Source organism: Oncorhynchus nerka, linkage group LG1, assembly GCF_034236695.1.
Source record: "Oncorhynchus nerka isolate Pitt River linkage group LG1, Oner_Uvic_2.0, whole genome shotgun sequence".
NCBI lineage: Eukaryota > Metazoa > Chordata > Actinopteri > Salmoniformes > Salmonidae > Oncorhynchus > Oncorhynchus nerka.
Genome location: NC_088396.1, coordinates 49129391 through 49140267, shown reverse-complemented (window position 1 = coordinate 49140267; position 10877 = coordinate 49129391).

Below are 10877 nucleotides of genomic sequence, written 5' to 3'. Positions count from 1 at the left end.
TTTGTACGTGTCTCTGTGTGTGGAGTAAAGATGGTCTAGAGGTTTGTACGTGTCTCTGTGTGGAGTAAAGATGGTCTAGAGGTTTGTACGTGTCTCTCTGTGTGGAGTAAAGATGGTCTAGAGGTTTGTACGTGTCTCTGTGTGTGGAGTAAAGATGGTCTAGAGGTTTGTACGTGTCTCTGTGTGTGGAGTAAAGATGGTCTAGAGGTTTGTATGTGTCTCTCTGTGTGGAGTAAAGATGGTCTAGAGGTTTGTATGTGTCTCTGTGTGGAGTAAAGATGGTCTAGAGGTTTGTATGTGTCTCTGTGTGGAGTAAAGATGGTCTAGAGGTTTGTATGTGTCTCTGTGTGGAGTAAAGATGGTCTAGAGGTTTGTACGTGTCTCTGTGTGTGGAGTAAAGATGGTCTAGAGGTTTGTACGTGTCTCTGTGTGTGGAGTAAAGATGGTCTAGAGGTTTGTACATGTCTCTGTGTGGAGTAAAGATGGTCTAGAGGTTTGTATGTGTCTCTGTGTGGAGTAAAGATGGTCTAGAGGTTTGTATGTGTCTCTGTGTGGAGTAAAGATGGTCTAGAGGTTTGTACGTGTCTCTCTGTGTGGAGTAAAGATGGTCTAGAGGTTTGTACGTGTCTCTGTGTGTGGAGTAAAGATGGTCTAGAGGTTTGTACGTGTCTCTGTTGTGGAGTAAAGATGGTCTAGAGGTTTGTATGTGCTCTCTGTGTGGAGTAAAGATGGTCTAGAGGTTTGTACGTGTTCTGTGTGGAGTAAAGATGGTCTAGAGGTTTGTACGTGTCTCTCTGTGTGGAGTAAAGATGGTCTAGAGGTTTGTATGTGTCTCTGTGTGTGGAGTAAAGATGGTCTAGAGGTTTGTCGTGTCTTGTGTGTGGAGTAAAGATGGTCTAGAGGTTTGTACGTGTCTCTGTGTGTGGAGTAAAGATGGTCTAGAGGTTTGTACGTGTCTCTGTGTGTGGAGTAAAGATGGTCTAGAGGTTTGTACGTGTCTCTGTGTGTGAGTAAAGATGGTCTAGAGGTTTGTATGTGTCTGTGTGTGGAGTAAAGATGGTCTAGAGGTTTGTATTTGTGTCTCTCTGTGTGGAGTAAAGATGGTCTAGAGGTTTGTATGTGTCTCTCTGTGTGGAGTAAAGATGGTCTAGAGGTTTTGTAAAGTGTCTCTGTGTGTGGAGTAAAGATGGTCTAGAGTTTTGTACGTGTCTCTGTGTGGAGTAAAGATGGTCTAGAGGTTTGTATGTGTCTCTGTGTGTGGAGTAAAGATGGTCTAGAGGTTTGTACGTGTCTCTGTGTGTGGAGTAAAGATGGTTGTCATTTTTGGTCTAGAGGTTTGTACGTGTCTCTCTGTGTGGAGTAAAGATGGTCTAGAGGTTTGAAACGTGTCTCTCTGTGTGGAGTAAAGATGGTCTAGAGGTTTGTACGTGTCTCTGTGTGTGGAGTAAAGATGGTCTAGAGGTTTGTAAGTGTCTCTCTGTGTGGAGTAAAGATGGTCTAGAGGTTTGTACGTGTCTAATGTGTGGAGTAAAGATGGTCTCCATTAAGAGGTTTGTACGTGTCTCTGTGTGTGGAGTAAAGATGGTCTAGAGGTTTGACATGTGTCTCTGTTGTGGAGTAAAGATGGTCTAGAGGTTTGTAATGTCTCTGTGTTGGAGTAAAGATGGTCTAGAGGTTTTACGTGTCTCTGTGTGTGGAGTAAAGATGGTCTAGAGGTTTGTACGTGTCTCTGTGTGTGGAGTAAAGATGGTCTAGAGGTTTGTATGTGTCTCTGTGTGGAGTAAAGATGGTCTAGAGGTTTGTATGTGTCTCTGTGTGTGGAGTAAAGATGGTCTAGAGGTTTGTATGTGTCTCTGTGTGGAGTAAAGATGGTCTAGAGGTTTGTACGTGTCTCTGTGTGTGGAGTAAAGATGGTCTAGAGGTTTGTACGTGTCTCTCTGTGTGGAGTAAAGATGGTCTAGAGGTTTGTATGTGTCTCTGTGTGGAGTAAAGATGGTCTAGAGGTTTGTACGTGTCTCTGTGTGTGGAGTAAAGATGGTCTAGAGGTTTGTACGTGTCTCTCTGTGTGGAGTAAAGATGGTCTAGAGGTTTGTACGTGTCTCTGTGTGGAGTAAAGATGGTCTAGAGGTTTGTATGTGTCTCTGTGTGTGGAGTAAAGATGGTCAGAGGTTTGTACGTGTCTCTCTGTGTGGAGTAAAGATGGTCTAGAGGTTTGTACGTGTCTCTCTGTGTGGAGTAAAGATGGTCTAGAGGTTTGTATGTGTCTCTGTGTGTGGAGTAAAGATGGTCTAGAGGTTTGTACGTGTCTCTGTGTGTGGAGTAAAGATGGTCTAGAGGTTTGTATGTGTCTCTCTGTGTGGAGTAAAGATGGTCTAGAGGTTTGTACGTGTCTCTGTGTGTGGAGTAAAGATGGTCTAGAGGTTTGTACGTGTCTCTGTGTGTGGAGTAAAGATGGTCTAGAGGTTTGTACGTGTCTCTCTGTGTGGAGTAAAGATGGTCTAGAGGTTTGTATGTGTCTCTGTGTGTGGAGTAAAGATGGTCTAGAGGTTTGTACGTGTCTCTGTGTGGAGTAAAGATGGTCTAGAGGTTTGTACGTGTCTCTGTGTGTGGAGTAAAGATGGTCTAGAGGTTTGTACGTGTCTCTCTGTGTGGAGTAAAGATGGTCTAGAGGTTTGTACGTGTCTCTGTGTGTGGAGTAAAGATGGTCTAGAGGTTTGTACGTGTCTCTCTGTGTGGAGTAAAGATGGTCTAGAGGTTTGTATGTGTCTCTCTGTGTGGAGTAAAGATGGTCTAGAGGTTTGTACGTGTCTCTGTGTGTGGAGTAAAGATGGTCTAGAGGTTTGTATGTGTCTCTGTGTGTGGAGTAAAGATGGTCTAGAGGTTTGTATGTGTCTCTGTGTGTGGAGTAAAGATGGTCTAGAGGTTTGTATGTGTCTCTGTGTGGAGTAAAGATGGTCTAGAGGTTTGTACGTGTCTCTGTGTGTGGAGTAAAGATGGTCTAGAGGTTTGTGCGTGTCTCTCTGTTTGGAGTAAAGATGGTCTAGAGGTTTGTACGTGTCTCTGTGTGGAGTAAAGATGGTCTAGAGTTTTGTATGTGTCTCTGTGTGGAGTAAAGATGGTCTAGAGGTTTGTACGTGTCTCTGTGTGTGGAGTAAAGATGGTCTAGAGGTTTGTACGTGTCTCTGTGTGTGGAGTAAAGATGGTCTAGAGGTTTGTACGTGTCTCTCTGTTTGGAGTAAAGATGGTCTAGAGGTTTGTACGTGTCTCTCTGTGTGGAGTAAAGATGGTCTAGAGGTTTGTAAGTGTCTCTGTGTGTGGAGTAAAGATGGTCTAGAGGTTTGTACGTGTCTCTCTGTGTGGAGTAAAGATGGTCTAGAGGTTTGTACGTGTCTCTGTGTGTGGAGTAAAGATGGTCTAGAGGTTTGTACGTGTCTCTGTGTGTGGAGTAAAGATGGTCTAGAGGTTTGTATGTGTCTGTGTGTGGAGTAAAGATGGTCTAGAGGTTTGTATGTGTCTCTGTGTGGAGTAAAGATGGTCTAGAGGTTTGTACGTGTCTCTCTGTGTGGAGTAAAGATGGTCTAGAGGTTTGTACGTGTCTCTCTGTGTGGAGTAAAGATGGTCTAGAGGTTTGTACGTGTCTCTGTGTGGAGTAAAGATGGTCTAGAGGTTTGTATGTGTCTCTGTGTGGAGTAAAGATGGTCTAGAGGTTTGTATGTGTCTCTGTGTGTGGAGTAAAGATGGTCTAGAGGTTTGTGTGTCTCTGTGTGTGGAGTAAAGATGGTCTAGAGGTTTGTACGTGTCTCTGTGTGGAGTAAAGATGGTCTAGAGTTTTGTACGTGTCTCTGTGTGGAGTAAAGATGGTCTAGAGGTTTGTACGTGTCTCTGTGTGTGGAGTAAAGATGGTCTAGAGGTTTGTACGTGTCTCTCTGTGTGGAGTAAAGATGGTCTAGAGGTTTGTACGTGTCTCTGTGTGGAGTAAAGATGGTCTAGAGGTTTGTACGTGTCTCTGTGTGTGGAGTAAAGATGGTCTAGAGGTTTGTACGTGTCTCTGTGTGTGGAGTAAAGATGGTCTAGAGGTTTGTACGTGTCTCTCTGTGTGGAGTAAAGATGGTCTAGAGGTTTGTACGTGTCTCTCTGTGTGGAGTAAAGATGGTCTAGAGGTTTGTACGTGTCTCTGTGTGTGGAGTAAAGATGGTCTAGAGGTTTGTATGTGTCTCTCTGTGTGGAGTAAAGATGGTCTAGAGGTTTGTACGTGTCTCTGTGTGTGGAGTAAAGATGGTCTAGAGGTTTGTACGTGTCTCTGTGTGTGGAGTAAAGATGGTCTAGAGGTTTGTATGTGTCTCTGTGTGGAGTAAAGATGGTCTAGAGGTTTGTACGTGTCTCTGTGTGGAGTAAAGATGGTCTAGAGGTTTGTATGTGTCTCTGTGTGGAGTAAAGATGGTCTAGAGGTTTGTACGTGTCTCTCTGTGTGGAGTATAGATGGTCTAGAGGTTTGTATGTGTCTCTGTGTGTGGAGTAAAGATGGTCTAGAGGTTTGTACGTGTCTCTGTGTGTGGAGTAAAGATGGTCTAGAGGTTTGTACGTGTCTCTCTGTGTGGAGTAAAGATGGTCTAGAGGTTTGTACGTGTCTCTGTGTGTGGAGTAAAGATGGTCTAGAGGTTTGTACGTGTCTCTGTGTGTGGAGTAAAGATGGTCTAGAGGTTTGTACGTGTCTCTCTGTTTGGAGTAAAGATGGTCTAGAGGTTTGTACGTGTCTCTGTGTGTGGAGTAAAGATGGTCTAGAGGTTTGTACGTGTCTCTGTGTGTGGAGTAAAGATGGTCTAGAGGTTTGTACGTGTCTCTGTGTGTGGAGTAAAGATGGTCTAGAGGTTTGTATGTGTCTCTGTGTGTGGAGTAAAGATGGTCTAGAGGTTTGTATGTGTCTGTGTGTGGAGTAAAGATGGTCTAGAGGTTTGTATGTGTCTCTCTGTGTGGAGTATAGATGGTCTAGAGTTTTGTACGTGTCTCTGTGTGTGGAGTAAAGATGGTCTAGAGGTTTGTACGTGTCTCTGTGTGTGGAGTAAAGATGGTCTAGAGGTTTGTACGTGTCTCTCTGTGTGGAGTATAGATGGTCTAGAGGTTTGTATGTGTCTCTCTGTGTGTGGAGTAAAGATGGTCTAGAGGTTTGTACGTGTCTCTGTGTGTGGAGTAAAGATGGTCTAGAGGTTTGTACGTGTCTCTGTGTGTGGAGTAAAGATGGTCTAGAGGTTTGTACGTGTCTCTGTGTGTGGAGTAAAGATGGTCTAGAGGTTTGTATGTGTCTCTCTGTGTGGAGTAAAGATGGTCTAGAGGTTTGTATGTGTCTCTCTGTGTGGAGTAAAGATGGTCTAGAGGTTTGTACGTGTCTCTGTGTGTGGAGTAAAGATGGTCTAGAGGTTTGTATGTGTCTCTGTGTGGAGTAAAGATGGTCTAGAGGTTTGTACGTGTCTCTGTGTGTGGAGTAAAGATGGTCTAGAGGTTTGTACGTGTCTCTGTGTGTGGAGTAAAGATGGTCTAGAGGTTTGTACGTGTCTCTGTGTGTGGAGTAAAGATGGTCTAGAGGTTTGTACGTGTCTCTCTGTGTGGAGTAAAGATGGTCTAGAGGTTTGTACGTGTCTCTGTGTGTGGAGTAAAGATGGTCTAGAGGTTTGTACGTGTCTCTCTGTGTGGAGTAAAGATGGTCTAGAGGTTTGTACGTGTCTCTGTGTGTGGAGTAAAGATGGTCTAGAGGTTTGTACGTGTCTCTCTGTGTGGAGTAAAGATGGTCTAGAGGTTTGTAGTGTCTCTCTGTTTGGAGTAAAGATGGTCTAGAGGTTTGTACGTGTCTCTCTGTGTGGAGTAAAGATGGTCTAGAGGTTTGTACGTGTCTCTGTGTGTGGAGTAAAGATGGTCTAGAGGTTTGTACGTGTCTCTGTGTGTGGAGTAAAGATGGTCTAGAGGTTTGTATGTGTCTCTGTGTGTGGAGTAAAGATGGTCTAGAGGTTTGTATGTGTCTGTGTGTGGAGTAAAGATGGTCTAGAGGTTTGTATGTGTCTCTCTGTGTGGAGTAAAGATGGTCTAGAGGTTTGTACGTGTGTCTGTGTGTGGAGTAAAGATGGTCTAGAGGTTTGTACGTGTCTCTGTGTGTGGAGTAAAGATGGTCTAGAGGTTTGTATGTGTCTCTGTGTGGAGTAAAGATGGTCTAGAGGTTTGTACGTGTCTCTGTGTGTGGAGTAAAGATGGTCTAGAGGTTTGTACGTGTCTCTCTGTGTGGAGTAAAGATGGTCTAGAGGTTTGGTGTCTCTCTGTGTGGAGTAAAGATGGTCTAGAGGTTTGTACGTGTCTCTGTGTGGAGTAAAGATGGTCTAGAGGTTTGTACGTGTCTCTGTGTGTGGAGTAAAGATGGTCTAGAGGTTTGTACGTGTCTCTGTGTGTGGAGTAAAGATGGTCTAGAGGTTTGTATGTGTCTCTGTGTGTGGAGTAAAGATGGTCTAGAGGTTTGTATGTGTCTCTGTGTGTGGAGTAAAGATGGTCTAGAGGTTTGTATGTGTCTCTCTGTGTGGAGTAAAGATGGTCTAGAGGTTTGTACGTGTCTCTGTGTGTGGAGTAAAGATGGTCTAGAGGTTTGTACGTGTCTCTGTGTGTGGAGTAAAGATGGTCTAGAGGTTTGTACGTGTGTCTCTGTGTGGAGTAAAGATGGTCTAGAGGTTTGTATGTGTCTCTCTGTGTGGAGTAAAGATGGTCTAGAGGTTTGTACGTGTCTCTGTGTGTGGAGTAAAGATGGTCTAGAGGTTTGTACGTGTCTCTGTGTGTGGAGTAAAGATGGTCTAGAGGTTTGTACGTGTCTCTGTGTGTGGAGTAAAGATGGTCTAGAGGTTTGTATGTGTCTCTCTGTGTGGAGTAAAGATGGTCTAGAGGTTTGTATGTGTCTCTCTGTGTGGAGTAAAGATGGTCTAGAGGTTTGTATGTGTCTCTGTGTGTGGAGTAAAGATGGTCTAGAGGTTTGTCGTGTCTCTGTGTGTGGAGTAAAGATGGTCTAGAGGTTTGTATGTGTCTCTCTGTGTGGAGTAAAGATGGTCTAGAGGTTTGTATGTGTCTCTGTGTGGAGTAAAGATGGTCTAGAGGTTTGTATGTGTCTCTGTGTGTGGAGTAAAGATGGTCTAGAGGTTTGTACGTGTCTCTGTGTGTGGAGTAAAGATGGTCTAGAGGTTTGTACGTGTCTCTGTGTGTGGAGTAAAGATGGTCTAGAGTTTTGTACGTGTCTCTGTGTGTGGAGTAAAGATGGTCTAGAGGTTTGTACGTGTCTCTGTGTGGAGTAAAGATGGTCTAGAGGTTTTTACGTGTATCTGTGTGGAGTAAAGATGGTCTAGAGGTTTGTACGTGTCTCTGTGTGTGGAGTAAAGATGGTCTAGAGGTTTGTACGTGTCTCTGTTTGGAGTAAAGATGGTCTAGAGGTTTGTACGTGTCTCTCTGTGTGGAGTAAAGATGGTCTAGAGGTTTGTACGTGTCTCTGTGTGTGGAGTAAAGATGGTCTAGAGGTTTGTATGTGTCTCTGTGTGTGGAGTAAAGATGGTCTAGAGGTTTGTATGTGTCTCTCTGTGTGTGGAGTAAAGATGGTCTAGAGGTTTGTATGTGTCTCTGTGTGTGGAGTAAAGATGGTCTAGAGGTTTGTACGTGTCTCTGTGTGTGGAGTAAAGATGGTCTAGAGGTTTGTATGTGTCTCTGTGTGTGGAGTAAAGATGGTCTAGAGGTTTGTACGTGTCTCTCTGTGTGTGGAGTAAAGATGGTCTAGAGGTTTGTATGTGTCTCTGTGTGTGGAGTAAAGATGGTCTAGAGGTTTGTACGTGTCTCTGTGTGGAGTAAAGATGGTCTAGAGGTTTGTACGTGTCTCTGTGTGGAGTAAAGATGGTCTAGAGTTTTGTACGTGTCTCTGTGTGTGGAGTAAAGATGGTCTAGAGGTTTGTACGTGTCTCTGTGTGTGGAGTAAAGATGGTCTAGAGGTTTGTACGTGTCTCTGTGTTGGAGTAAAGATGGTCTAGAGGTTTGTACGTGTCTCTCTGTGTGTGGAGTAAAGATGGTCTAGAGGTTTGTATGTGTCTCTGTGTGTGGAGTAAAGATGGTCTAGAGGTTTGTACGTGTCTCTGTGTGGAGTAAAGATGTTTGTCTGTGTGTGGAGTAAAGATGGTCTAGAGGTTTGTACGTGTCTCTGTGTGTGGAGTAAAGATGGTCTAGAGGTTTGTACGTGTCTCTCTGTGTGGAGTAAAGATGGTCTAGAGGTTTGTACGTGTCTCTGTGTGTGGAGTAAAGATGGTCTAGAGGTTTGTACGTGTCTCTGTGTGTGGAGTAAAGATGGTCTAGAGGTTTGTATGTGTCTCTGTGTGTGGAGTAAAGATGGTCTAGAGGTTTGTATGTGTCTCTCTGTGTGGAGTAAAGATGGTCTAGAGGTTTGTATGTGTCTCTCTGTGTGGAGTAAAGATGGTCTAGAGGTTTGTACGTGTCTCTGTGTGGAGTAAAGATGGTCTAGAGTTTTGTATGTGTCTCTGTGTGGAGTAAAGATGGTCTAGAGGTTTGTACGTGTCTCTGTGTGTGGAGTAAAGATGGTCTAGAGGTTTGTACGTGTCTCTGTGTGTGGAGTAAAGATGGTCTAGAGGTTTGTACGTGTCTCTCTGTTTGGAGTAAAGATGGTCTAGAGGTTTGTACGTGTCTCTCTGTGTGGAGTAAAGATGGTCTAGAGGTTTGTACGTGTCTCTGTGTGTGGAGTAAAGATGGTCTAGAGGTTTGTACGTGTCTCTCTGTGTGGAGTATAGATGGTCTAGAGGTTTGTACGTGTCTCTGTGTGTGGAGTAAAGATGGTCTAGAGGTTTGTACGTGTCTCTCTGTGTGTGGAGTAAAGATGGTCTAGAGGTTTGTACATGTCTCTCTGTTTGGAGTAAAGATGGTCTAGAGGTTTGTACGTGTCTCTGTGTGTGGAGTAAAGATGGTCTAGAGGTTTGTACGTGTCTCTGTGTGTGGAGTAAAGATGGTCTAGAGGTTTGTATGTGTCTCTGTGTGTGGAGTAAAGATGGTCTAGAGGTTTGTATGTGTCTCTGTGTGTGGAGTAAAGATGGTCTAGAGGTTTGTATGTGTCTGTGTGTGGAGTAAAGATGGTCTAGAGGTTTGTATGTGTCTCTCTGTGTGGAGTAAAGATGGTCTAGAGGTTTGTACGTGTCTCTGTGTGTGGAGTAAAGATGGTCTAGAGGTTTGTACGTGTCTCTGTGTGTGGAGTAAAGATGGTCTAGAGGTTTGTATGTGTCTCTCTGTGTGGAGTAAAGATGGTCTAGAGGTTTGTATGTGTCTCTCTGTGTGTGGAGTAAAGATGGTCTAGAGGTTTGTACGTGTCTCTGTGTGTGGAGTAAAGATGGTCTAGAGGTTTGTACGTGTCTCTGTGTGTGGAGTAAAGATGGTCTAGAGGTTTGTACGTGTCTCTCTGTGTGGAGTAAAGATGGTCTAGAGGTTTGTACGTGTCTCTGTGTGTGGAGTAAAGATGGTCTAGAGGTTTGTATGTGTCTCTGTGTGTGGAGTAAAGATGGTCTAGAGGTTTGTATGTGTCTCTCTGTGTGGAGTAAAGATGGTCTAGAGGTTTGTACGTGTCTCTGTGTGTGGAGTAAAGATGGTCTAGAGGTTTGTACGTGTCTCTGTGTGTGGAGTAAAGATGGTCTAGAGGTTTGTACGTGTCTCTCTGTGTGGAGTAAAGATGGTCTAGAGGTTTGTACGTGTCTCTGTGTGTGGAGTAAAGATGGTCTAGAGGTTTGTATGTGTCTCTGTGTGGAGTAAAGATGGTCTAGAGGTTTGTACGTGTCTCTCTGTGTGGAGTAAAGATGGTCTAGAGGTTTGTACGTGTCTCTGTGTGTGGAGTAAAGATGGTCTAGAGGTTTGTACGTGTCTCTGTGTGTGGAGTAAAGATGGTCTAGAGGTTTGTATGTGTCTCTCTGTGTGGAGTAAAGATGGTCTAGAGGTTTGTATGTGTCTCTGTGTGTGGAGTAAAGATGGTCTAGAGGTTTGTATGTGTCTCTGTGTGGAGTAAAGATGGTCTAGAGGTTTGTACGTGTCTCTCTGTGTGGAGTAAAGATGGTCTAGAGGTTTGTACGTGTCTCTGTGTGTGGAGTAAAGATGGTCTAGAGGTTTGTACGTGTCTCTGTGTGTGGAGTAAAGATGGTCTAGAGGTTTGTACGTGTCTCTCTGTGTGGAGTAAAGATGGTCTAGAGGTTTGTATGTGTCTCTGTGTGGAGTAAAGATGGTCTAGAGGTTTGTACGTGTCTGTGTGTGGAGTAAAGATGGTCTAGAGGTTTGTACGTGTCTCTGTGTGTGGAGTAAAGATGGTCTAGAGGTTTGTACGTGTCTCTGTGTGGAGTAAAGATGGTCTAGAGGTTTGTACGTGTCTCTCTGTGTGGAGTAAAGATGGTCTAGAGGTTTGTACGTGTCTCTGTGTGTGGAGTAAAGATGGTCTAGAGGTTTGTATGTGTCTCTGTGTGTGGAGTAAAGATGGTCTAGAGGTTTGTACGTGTCTCTGTGTGTGGAGTAAAGATGGTCTAGAGGTTTGTACGTGTCTCTGTGTGGAGTAAAGATGGTCTAGAGGTTTGTATGTGTCTCTCTGTGTGGAGTAAAGATGGTCTAGAGGTTTGTACGTGTCTCTGTGTGGAGTAAAGATGGTCTAGAGGTTTGTACGTGTCTCTCTGTGTGGAGTAAAGATGGTCTAGAGGTTTGTACGTGTCTCTGTGTGGAGTAAAGATGGTCTAGAGGTTTGTATGTGTGTCTCTGTGTGTGGAGTAAAGATGGTCTAGAGGTTTGTACGTGTCTCTGTGTGTGGAGTAAAGATGGTCTAGAGGTTTGTACGTGTCTCT